The sequence below is a fragment of the Ambystoma mexicanum genome, chromosome 3q, assembly GCF_040938575.1.
Source record: "Ambystoma mexicanum isolate Mex_15411 chromosome 3q, UKY_AmexF1_1, whole genome shotgun sequence".
Lineage (NCBI taxonomy): Eukaryota > Metazoa > Chordata > Amphibia > Caudata > Ambystomatidae > Ambystoma > Ambystoma mexicanum.
Window position 1 is genome coordinate 911,913,599 of NC_090926.1, and position 12,239 is coordinate 911,925,837.

Consider the following 12,239-nt stretch of genomic DNA (forward strand, 5'->3'; position numbering starts at 1 on the left):
GAGATGTGAGTAACCTTGGCAGCGTAGTGTCCACAGGCAGTTGGGGGAGCAGCCAGTGCAGGCGGTCAGGTGAGTGATCAGGTGAGGGAAGTTGCTGCAGGCAGACCGGTGGTGGTAGACAGAGTACAATGGAGGATCAGGAGTGGAGTGGATGTGGATGTTAGGTTGAGGACCCAGCCACTTTGGCACTGGGCTGAGTGCCACACTGAACCACACGAGGGGCTCAGACAGTGCAAGTAGAGAGAGCCAGTAGAGTGAGGTAGGTAAGCGTGGAGCTGTACCAGACCAAACAAGTGGGCGTAGACATATTGTCTTGGATGCAAGTATGGTTTCCTCTCAATGGGTACTTTACCTCCCATATTCTCTTAGGTATAGGTATTCTTATGGGTACTGCACAGAGTCCACGCTCTTCTCTTTGCTGGTTTAACGGTTCAGTATACGTCACATACTTTGGTTCATACGTTTCAGGTAATGTAGGCGGGAGAGTGGAGTGGGGGTACTTGGCTCCTCCTCTATACTGTCATCTTGGATAGTTCTACATTAAACAATGTTTACTTTCTAAAACACGTTGTTCCTCACATGTGATCATGTTACTAAACAGTTCATTAGATCAATCTCACTTAATAATTTGTTTTTTGTCTTGTGTTGACGTATGGTGGATGAGTTAGTCTTTTTCATTTTTCCTTCTGACACTTTTATACAAAAATAATATTTCAATTTCATGATAACAGGCTCACCGGCACATGCACTTTGCTATATAAACCACTGGCAAGCACTTTTTTTGTGCAAGGATATCCACATTCTCCTAATTTACATAATGAGCGTAACATCACAAACATACTGTTTTAAATCCAGCTGATAGAGCTTTTCACCCTGAACATATTATGTTAAAAATTAAGAGGGTAATTCATAGACAGGCCGATTCATGGAATAATTAGCGCGGCACAAGTGGGCAAAAACGTGCGAATCGCAGTGGAATAGCGAAAATCGCAGTGCAAGTGCGAAAATCGCACGAAAAGCAGCGCACATCGATTCATGGAAGGCCGTGCGCGAGAAAACCATCGGATGTGCGATACAAAAGTGCACGGCGCACGTTGGCGCACAGGCCATCTAACTGCGTGCGCCAGGTCACAGCGAAAATCGCACAGGCCACAGCGAAAATCGCACATAGCGCGGCGCACGCAACAAAAGTAGGCGTAACATGGGGCGTAACACTCGGAATGGGGAACAACTTGCCAAAACGTGGGCGTCACGGGGGAAGTACAGGGTACAAGTGCGCGGAACGCCCACACGCTCGCCTGCAACACGTATTCATGGAATAGAATAGGGCAAAAAAGCGCACGCTCAAACCAGCGCACAGGCACAAACACGACCGCCACAAGAAAGCAGGCGGTAGCGTCTCTGCGCCTGGAAGAAATGTGCGCCAAAAGGTGCGCCAACAAATAGCACCTATATACAGCCATGATGAATGTCCTATACTGTGGCCCTCCAGGACAAATGACGTGCAAAGGGGTACCCACAAACACGGACACCCACTGACAAAAAATACGTGTGCGTGTATACCGGGGTGCGCGGGAAGTCTCACACGCGATTTCGGCAGGGTACGTGTATTTCAGGGGTGCGCGGGAAGTTCCACACGCGATTGGCCCAGTGCGAGCAGGGTACGTGTATTCCATGGGTGCGCGGGAAGTTCCACACGCGATTTCGGCAGGGTACGTGTATGTCAGGGGTGCGCGGGAAGTTCCACACGCGATTGGCCCAGTGCGAGCAGGGTACGTGTATTCCATGGGTGCGCGGGAAGTTCCACACGCGATTTCAGCAGGGTACGTGTATTTCAGGGGTGCGCGGGAAGTTCCACACACGATTTCAGCAGGGTATGTGTATTCCAGGGGTGCGCGGGAAGTTCCACACGCGATTTCAGCAGGGTACGTGTATTTCAGGGGTGCGCAGCTAGAGTCAGTTAAAAGTAGACTATTGACATCGTCTGGGTAACCCCTCTTCCCCTCAAAAGGATGAGGGGGGGTTGGATTCCCAGACTAGGGTACATATTATGGGGTGGCCCAGTTGCGCATATTGATACACCTCCTGGACCAGGACTCTAAGAAACAGTGGGTGCTGATGGACAACACAATATCAAGCCCGGTCTCACTAAGTGAATGGCTCTGGGTGCCCAAGAAAAAGATCCCTCATAGAGTCTTGAGGCACCCAATGCTGGAGGTGCTGTGGACAATTTGGAAGGAAAGCAGAGACACATGATAGTTATCGACATGGCCCTCTCCCCTCAGTTGTATCTGAGCTCTGCCGCTGCGGAACTCAATAGCCAAGCCCTGTAATTTCAATAAAGGTATGAAGCAGGTCTTCGTAGAGCAGGGCAAGTACAGAAGGTTGGGGGTTTATATCTATAGACAGATAAGAAGAATGTCTCCACATTAGTAAGCTCACCCCCGTCAGATATTTGCAACTCAAGGGTGCACTCGCTGATCCGTCGTGGGGGGATAATCTATGGAGAGACCTCACCGCTTTCAAACTCATTCTTTTGCAGAACTCAGACTCTAGGGGACAAATAGCGTGCATTTATAGGGTACGGTTACAGGCGGAGCCCCCTCCAATGTTTGAAGGGTAGTGAAAGGAGGCCCAAGGACTTTCAGAAGGAAATAACAGATGACCTATGCACGTCCACGTTTAGGAGGGTCTCACACTCCACAGACAAACAATCTGATACCCCGTTGGCACAAACCACCTGCCCTCTTAGCTAAATGTACCCAGGGGCAGACTCTTGCTGCTGGAGATGCCATCACCCAATTGCGAATTATTGTCATGTGTGGTGGCGACCCGCCCACATACAAATATACAGGGGGGGTTTCCTTGGAGTAAGGGGACTGATGGAATTATGCGAAGCCCCACGCCATGGTGGCTGTTGTTTGATGTGTATGAGGGGAAGGATCCAGGGGGTCGCATGGTGCGCATCCTACTGGTGGCTGTCAGGTGTTGTGTGGTGCAGCTATGGAAACGTACTAGAACCCATACAGAGAAAGAATGGGTCCAGAAAGTCAGGGCGATCTATGACATGGAGTATTTAACACATATCCTAAATGAGCCTAGGATGAGGCTTGTAGAGATTTGGTTAAATATGGAAAATACCCTGATAGACAGATGGAACCCGACGCCATTATGGATAGCATTTCTGGGTGCCTGTTGCACTGTGGTCTTATGGGAAGTGAGCTGCTGTGGGATTCGAAGGGGTGGGTGGGGTTGATAAGGCTTAACAGGATTGAAAATGTGTTATGCTGTACGCAGTGACTTGTTTTGATGCCTAATTATTGATAAAATGCTAATACGATTTGATTTTGACAAAACTCATGATTCATCAGCTACAACTGCTGTTGAACAAATCAGCAAGAACGATTATTTGTGAATAACCGACTTGATGCATTTCCTCGTGCCCTGAAGACCTTAAAGTGGCTCCCCATTGACCAATTGAAACACTTGTGTACAAGCGCGATACAAATAAAATATCAATAAAAGAATCGTAGCACGACTCGCTGCACTACTCATGAAGTTCTCCAGAATCCAGTGTCAACCCACCTGAATACAAGCATAAGGGATGGGATTTTAGTGTCACCAGAGGAACAGCTGCTGCTCCTGGGTCCGCTTTAGGTGTCTCTGGCACTGCTCTTGTGACCCCTGCCTGGGAGGTTGTAGGGCCATTGTCAGGTGTATAGAATAAACCCATCAAGAGCAGCATTTACTCCCACGTGTGCAGAGAGGATTTTCTGAATTGCTCACTGCTTCCGCTTTCAGTTGTGCACAATGCTATAATGCAGGTCTCTTAAAAATCATTAAACCCAGCACATAAAAGACAGTTACAGATCAATGGCATAGAACATAGTTTGTGTTCCTCCAATACCTACAGGGAGTAGTGGTATTAACTGGTCATTGTTGGTATCATGTGCAAAATGGTGTGAGTACCTGGGCCTGGCTGGCAAATGAATAATACTTATACACAATCCAAAACAGTTGGCTTTGTCAATGCTTGTTTTTAACAGGACTTCAGTTCAGTGAAGTGCTTAGTGCTTATAAATCAAGTGGCTGAAGCCAGATCTGGTTAAGACATTTTTATTACACTAGTAGCGTGTTTACAGCTCCAATTAACTCATTCACTCTGAGAAGACTGCTTTGAAAAAACACTAGCAGGCACTTTGAGCAGCACAAAGTTTGATGGTAAAGTTTCATTATAGCAAGCTGAAAGAGTTGCCAAGAGGTGTTTTGGGACGGGCAGCGGCAGAAATGGGTGGCAATATCCATTGGGATTAGCATAGCCATGGGCAGTCAATGCGTGGGCAAATAACCAAACAACACCTGCAAGCTGTGTGTCCCTCCTCATATTGTTAAGGATTTCAATCAGGCGACACGCACACCTTGGTCTCAGCCTAGTATGTAGAGCCTAACTGAGGCTTTCTTCTCCTTATTTATGTGCATTCAATTTAGGGATGATACACCACGCATGTCACACCCCCTTTTCAAATATCCGGGATCACAATGGACCATGAACTAGACTGGTTGGTCAAATGTAATCACACACTTTCCAACATGGGGCAGCAATCACCAATGGGGTGATAGTTACAATGAGAAGGTGAGCAATGCAATGGGCTTGACTTTTTAGTGGAGCATATACACAGCACAACAGAATAGGAGCACTTTTGGATTTAGGACAGATAGAACCCAAGTTAGAATTTCCCCCTGCAATGTCCCTCAACCCACAAATAATCAATTCTGAGTGGATATAAGAAACAGCAGGTACTCAGGAATAAGAGACTGAAAACAGAATCTTCCCTCCCCAAATCAGAGAAAAAAACAGATTTTATACCCCTTGCAATGTTGTGAAATGACAGCCGGAAATGGATAAATCAATAATGAAAGTGTGTTAAAAACCTTGAAGCAAATACAATTCCTTACTAAAGCAACAATGCACAGATACTAATGGTCACAAAGAATGGATTACCGAAAGCATACAGTTCAGAAATGAGTGGAAAGTTTAAAACAGCTCGTAGTCAAATAACACGTTTAAAATTTACACTTTTGCAATTCTCACATAAAACTACCCAAACGTTTTTTTTTATAAAAACGGGTGAATCCACTGATTTGGAGTGTGGTTTTTATGGGGATTGGGGAATAGATATATAACGCAGGTACAAAATGGAATTGAAAGTAAGTCTCTAGCTGCTAAATTGAAAGAGTTATGCAAGATAGAAGGAGGTGCGCTCTGAGTAAAATGAAGGGTGAAATTGAAAAGGAAATAAGTTTGTGAAAAGAACAGTTTCACTTTAAACTAGATTTAATGAATAAAGAAAAGAGGAACACCACCCGTGAATTCTCTAAGATATGCTGCAGTTGTAACCCTTCACGCAGTGTATCCCTTTTCTTTAAGGAAAATTACTTTATTTAATCCAAATATCACTAAGGATGTATGATCTATGTAAAAGAGAACTGAAAAGAAAATAGCGCTAATGCTTGGAGATTAATGACAAAATGCACAGAGAATTCTGATAGTAGGACAAGTTATCAGGTTAAGGATAGGATGGCTTAGAGAGTGGGATAAGGACAAGGCAAGACAAGGTATACTATCGATTTTTATGGGGTGATGAAATACTCACAATCCACTTTTAGTTTGGGGCTTTTGGACAGTCAACCGGGTCTGGTCACTACATGGCAGGGCACCTGGAAAACAACTGTGCCGATCTGGTCACCGGCTGGCAAAGAATGGACGGGCAATTCTGGTCACTGTATCCTAAAGCTCATCAAGGTAGCAGCATTGCAGCCACATGCAGTGAGTGGCAGCAAGCCAGGCTGGATCAGGATGCCAAAGGTACCACAGCTTTCCCCTTGTTAATGGGAGATTTAGTGGGTTTTTATATTTGAGGCCTTGCTGGTAATGGGATCAGCACTGCTTGGGTTTTGCAGTGGGCCCAAGAGTAGGATTAGCAATGCTTGGCCTTGTAGTTGGAGTCTGGATCTGAAAGATGACAGGAACAGGAACGCAGCTCAGGAAATCAGGAAGAGTGTGTGTGTGTAGAGTCTTGTCAGGGACCCTTATTTATAATGCCTAGTGACATCATCAAAGTATAGGCTGGGCAGGGTTAACTAAGCATGCCTCTGAACTACTTGGATTGGACAGGGGTGCTAGTCTCTGCCTCGCTCTCAGCTTGTTGGATTTCCAAGGGAATGATGTCAGATTTATGATGGGACTTTTAAAATGTCCAAAAACTCCCACAGTTACTTTACTTAAAATCCGATTCTGCCAAAAACATACAGTTATGCAATTGCAATCTCTTAGCAAATTATATACACAGATTACATATTTTGTGCAGCACATATCAGTCCATTCCTCCAGTCTGTAGGACCTTGTTTTGCCCTTCTGATACATTTTGGTAATTTTGAGCATGAAAGATTCTGCCTAAAATTCCATAACTTTATACACAGATGTGAATTATCCCAAGGGATGTATGTACAAGAATTTATGTTTGCAACATTAATACTTTTCTATTTATCCTCAATACTTTGCCCTTTCTGTCCCCAAGGTGTCAGTGACTTCTACCACGTCTCAAAAGAAAGCACAAAAAAATCACTTTTAAACTGCAAAACTTTTACAATTTTTCAAAGTCTTGCTGCAGAGAGAAAAAGTCTTTAAAGTTTATTCCTGAACTAGTCTTTGGGAACAAATGACAGTCCCTTTGTCCCTGGTTTCCCTCAACTGCTGCCAACTGTCATTTCCTTCACAGCATGGTGGGGGTTTCTCCCTTCACACTTCAGACTTCTTTCCCTGGGAGCTTCATTGTCATGGTCCCAGTAGAGACAAAAGTCTGTTCAACCTAGTAATTATCAGGGGGTTGTTAGTATCTGCTGATAGAGAGCCCTCCTTTTGGTACCACCCCTCCAAGCAGAAAACCTGTTTTTCAACTTGCAACTCCAGCCACCATAGTTTTAACTTTTATTTTCTGATCTTAGGTCCAGAATTAAAACACGCCTGTTGCATAAAATAACCCATGTTATATAGTCTCACCAGCAACAAGCCCCTTCATATTGCCGTAGGCTTTCATTCACCAGTGTACTGGTCCAACACGCAGGCATTTGGTTTTCTTTAGTTTGCAAAGGCCCATTTCTTTTACACGTGGTGCAGCTGGCCTTCTTTCTTAAATTCAACTTTTCATCTCCCGCAGATTCACAAACTGTCTTGCAGCTATAGTTATTCTCTTGAATGCTGGAGTTGGTCTGAAGCACGGATACATTGAAACAGATATGGTTCAGCTAGTTAGAGTCTCTCCCTGAACAGCTGAGTTTTGGATACTTATGCAAAGAAAATGAACGCATTTCCCGTGTAAGTAAAAGTAAAATTTCTGGTTGATTTTTTTTTAGAGTTGGTTTGACAGGGCTTGTCAATTCAGAATCATGCCTAGTTTTGCTGCGGCACGGTGAAACACACAGGGCTTGGTAGGGTTTTTTAATCACAGTGGCCTTAAGGAACAGAGGGAATTAGAGCCAAAGCAGCATTTTTTTAAGGTGAAAAGGGGGTTCTTTTCAATGGAGATTTTGGATTTTTGCAGCAAAACAACGCTGCTTTTTCCAATTTATTCCTATTGTTCATGTCGGAACACACTGGCAATCTCCTTCAATGTGCCCCCTGTTTCCATCCTGCCCGATGTGTGCTTGGTAGAACGGTGCAGCCATTTTTGTTGTTGTTGCAAAATGCAGTTTTGAGCAATGGCACTCACAGGAGCCAGCACAGCCATTTGGCTGTTTCTGCGCAACTGCAGCTTGGTGATGTGGGGCAATACTGTAGAGTGGGTCAATATATCCCACACATCCCCCCCAACTCTTCTGAGATTTCAAGTCGAGGGAGAATCGGGCAAGTGGGATTTCTTCATGGCACCAAGCAGGATCAGGCAGGTATGAGTCCTTCTTCCATCAGTGAAAGTTGCGTCTTGCTCCACTCGTTGTCTCTGGTCGGAACGTGGAACAACACCCCCAGCTTTTTCTCGGATCTTCCTTTCATGGTGTAGAGCGACACACCCGGATCTCCTTTGGTTTCTCCCTTCCAGGGTTGCTGGGGAGGTCCTCCTTGGTCTTTAGATAGGCGCAACCAGTACGAATCTATGAAAGAGAACAGAAACCGTTTATGACACTGTCCCACTAACTGCCCTCCAATCGGGTTGACAGCAGTGGGATACGCAGGCATTCAATATTCACAATTGATAATGAAGAAAATACTCCCTGTTACATAATCATATTTATAAATCCCACTGGTTCCCTCCTGGTTTTTCTTTTCCTTATTCACATGTTTCAGATGTCGCCTCTGTTTGATTCTCTCTGGGCTCCTCAGTCTGTTGCAAAGTGTGCCTAGGGTGACAATTCTTTAGCTGATTAATTTGGACCCATTTCTCGTCTGTCAATTCGCCTCTGGGTATGCGGATTCTGTAGACAACAGGGGAAATTTTGTCTACAATTTCAAAAGGTCCTCGCCAGCTATGCAAACATTTTCGCTCGTTGGTCTGGTTCCTTTGAAATTGTACAAGCAGACCCTCTCTCCTATTTGGTATTCCTTTTTGGGTGTTTTTAGATCATATTGAGTCTTCATACCCTCTGCAGATCTTTCTAGATTCCGCTGAGCGTACGCAAAAGTATGGTGAAGATGTTTTCTTAGATTCTCAACATACTCATGAGTTGTGGAGGCGTTTATCAGTGTCTGCTCCTGTTTTCTATAGAACAGATGCTGCGGTTGCAGCATCCTTCGCCCAGTCATCAGATCAAACGGAGACATCTTAGTTGCAGAAGAAGGTGTAGATATGATGGCCATCAGGACAAGCAGTAATCGAATGTCCCAACTTGGCCCAGAATCTGCCACAAACTTTTTTAGAATGCTCACAATTGACTTATTGTACCTCTCAACTCCACCACTAGAGTACCACCGGTAGGCAATCTGATATTTCCTTTTTGCCCCAAGTATCTCCCACATCTTGTCATCACTTCGCTGGTGAAGTGACTACCTCGGTCTGATTCATTCCTTTGGGGTAGTCCAAAAAACACGAGAAGATGTGATTGATCATCAGGGCAGCTGCTGTTTCTGCCTTGCAATTTGGGGCCGGGAGACATTGCACCCATTCGGTGAACAAGCATGCTACTACGGTTAACATGTGCTTGGTCCCCTTAGAGGAGCGAATCACAGGCCCGATGAATCTGACCAAGGCAGTGTCATCCCCCTCTTCTGGAGGGGTGCTCAGTGTGTGAGTGATGTTGGCTGAAATTGTGCACACACAAGACACCACTTCAAGTATTGGTCGAGGCCCTGCCCCATGTGTGGCCAGTATGCAACCTCTCGCAAGATTTGTAAAGTAGTGTTAAACCCCCGATGACCGGCTGTGGCCGCATCAGGGGCGTGACTTAGCATCAGGCTTCGGAATGAGGTAGAGACCACCCACTGGTAACAGCCAGATATGGATCTCCTTACCAATAAACCGACTTGGATTCAGAATATTTTTGGACATTTCATCAACACTCTGAGGTCCTGTTTCCCAATATAATCGGTATCCGTCAGGGGAAAGTTCTCAGGGTCCTCAATGTATTGATAAAACTTACCAATAATCGGATTCCCTTTTTGTGCTGTGATTAAATCAGCATCTGGGGTCTCCTTACTCCATTGGGCAGTTGAGAGTTCATTGTGAGCATTTGTCTGGGACCTAGTGATAGCAGTGACCTGGATTTCCCCCAACAGGGACTCGATCTCAAGGAGATCCCGATGGATGGCTCTGGTTTTGGCCAACTGATCAGCTAAGTCGTTTCTAGTTTTGTCTGGTCCATCTATTCTGGAATGACCCTTGATCTTCTTCCAATAGATGGTCATCCCACTAGAGGTAACCAGATCATCAATGTTTTGGATAAGCTTGCCATGTTAAGTGGTTTGTTGTTAGCACATAGCCTGCTTCTGGTTTTCCAATTAACCAGGTGCTCCACAAACCTGTTCCGGACATAATCTGAATCTGTGATTATGACCAGTTCGTGGAGGTGGTGTTGGACGGCAGTGAGGATGGCCTGATGAACTGCCATCAACTCCGCCACCTGACTAGTACGGGGACTGATTTTGTACCCAGCTGAGGGTTCCGGGGCATCATTCACTGGGGCATTGCCAACGCCGGCTACCAGCTCCTTTTCCCCGTTGTTGTCAACATGGTAGGAGCACCCGTCCACATAAACGGTGGGCACTCCTCGCACTTGTCTTCTTCATAGACTTTGTGCGGGGAATTCAGGTTCGCCTCCATGTTGTCCTGGGATTTAAGACACTCGTCCAAGTAACAGTTTTCTCTGGCACAATCATGCAAGTCAGCCAGACTTTGCGCGAGGGGACTCTTCTTGTTTTGGCCATATCTGTCATGAAACCTTGGTACTGGCCCCTCTGGTCCTCCTGGTCTCTACGGCACGGCATCCTTCCAAGCCCTCCAACATGGCGGACACCGTAACAGATCTGCGGTCTAGCTCATGGGACTTCCTCAATAGCTTGATAAGAGCCCCGCCCCTGCCGTACGGCGCGTCTCAACGCTCTGTAGTTTCCGAGTTCTTCAGACGCTGCTATTCCCTGGTTTCCTGTTCGCTTAAGTTCGGAACCACAGTCCTGCGGTTCCATCCTTGTCTCCACCCTTCCTGGAGTGTTCGGCCTCTGCTGATTCCTTGCAGTCCTGCTGTGGTTGCCTTTGGAACACTGCTACTCCTTCCTGGGCCTCCGGATCCTTCAAACTTGCTGCGGTTGCCTTTGGACCGCTCTCACTCCTTCCTGGGCTTCCGGATCCTTCAAACTTACCGCGGTTGCCTCCAGACCGCTACGATCCTCCCTTGGAATCCTGTCTTTGCCCTGGATTGTTGAACTGCACTCACTCAGAGCCACCCTGGGAATTAATGCTTCCTGAGTTATTGCTTCACCCGGGGCTGAGCCCCCACCTGACCCCTCGACAGAGTGGCGTCGGAGGAAACCCGTCCTTACCTCCACAAGACCAGCATCTCTAAGAAACACGGGAAGCCTGAACTCACAAAGAAGAGACTTTCCATGCCTCCACAGGTGACCCCAGGTACTGTCAGTTTGAGACGCCAACTACCGAAAGCCTGAGATTGATCCTACTGTGCAGGATCTATTACGAGGATTTCAGGAATTATCCACAGAGGTCCAGAACCATAAGGCGGAAATGCAGCCCTTAAACAACTGGTTTTATCCCGGGAATCAGTTTATCAGGAAAGCGCCTCGGTAGGTGGCATTGTGGACAACTACGATGGCACCTCTAAGACGCTTTACTCCTTCCTGGATTCTTGTCTGGTGCATTTCACATTCAAACCATATTACTTCTCCACTCCCAGGGCTAAGGTGGGTTTTGTCATATCCCATCTCACCGGAAATTCTGTAGCCTGGGCTACTCCTCTGGTGTCCGCAGGGGATGCGTTATTGGACAATTATGATGGCTTCATTTCAGCCTTCAAGGACATGTTTGACCACCCAGATCAGGTATATTCCGCTCAAGAGAGGTTGCTGGAGTTCCAACAAGGTACTCAGAACATGCTGACTTATGTCACCCGCTTTAAGCAGCTCGCTAAAAAAGCTGACTGGTCTCCAGAGGCATGCTTTACCCTGTTCTGTTGTGGCCTGAATGAAGAGGTTAAGGATGAGCTAGCCAGGGTAACCTGCCCAGGATCCTTCCAGGCTCTTTGAATTTATCCCTACAGATCGATTTCTGAATACAGGAGAGAAAAGCGGAAAAGAAGAAATCACAAAGCTCTCCTCCGAAACCACCACCATTCACTCCTGTCTCCAGGGAATCCCCTTCTGTCGAGCCAGAACCAATGCAAGTGGGTGCTATGAGAGGCCCTTTAACCTCTCAAGAAAGAATTTGCAGATTTGACAGTGGTCTATGCATGTATTGTGCCTCAGACAAGCACTTAGTGAGGAATTGCCCTATAGCTCCACCTATCGTTTGGGAAATGCCAGTACCCGATCCTGAATGTAGCCCAGCTTCGGGAGGCCAAAGACCGCTCCGCCCTTCATTCCCTGGATCCTTCATCAAGATGGACTTTGGTGGTTCAACAGGTAACTCTGATTCCCCCCAACGGAGTATCTCATTCAGTCCTGGCATTGGTGGATTGTGGAGCTATGGGTATCTTTATGGACGATGAGTGGGCCCTTAAGCACAAATTCCCAAGAAAATCCA